The following is a 434-nucleotide window of genomic DNA, read 5'->3' as shown; positions in this document are numbered from 1 at the left end:
GTATTTAGGCATCTTGGTCTCCAGATCAAGATCATGCTTTTGCTTTCTATCTTTGTATTTTTAAGTTTTATTTTGATTAATATCTTGTTTATACCTTTCATTTACTTAGTTAACTTTTATCTTATTTATATTTATTTATTTTTCTGTTTTTCATTATATTTAGTTAAGTTTGTTATGTCAATGTTAAAAGTTTATACTATTAGTGTAAGAATAAGTATACTGTATACTTAACATGGATTTTAATATTTGATACTAATATGTTTTATATTTGTTATCATGTTCACTTTTTAATACTTTGCTTGTTAAATGACTAATCTAGATTTATATTATATAACACTTGGCACATCAAATGCTTGACACTTTTATAGCTCATACTGTATGGTATAATCGACACCTAAGCTATGAAAGGAACTTGATTTGTTGTTAGCATAAGT

Source organism: Populus euphratica, unplaced genomic scaffold (genome assembly GCF_000495115.2).
Source record: "Populus euphratica unplaced genomic scaffold, PopEup_1.0 scaffold920.1, whole genome shotgun sequence".
Lineage (NCBI taxonomy): Eukaryota > Viridiplantae > Streptophyta > Magnoliopsida > Malpighiales > Salicaceae > Populus > Populus euphratica.
The sequence above is the reverse complement of the archived record's forward strand: the minus strand, read 5'-3'. Positions refer to the sequence as shown.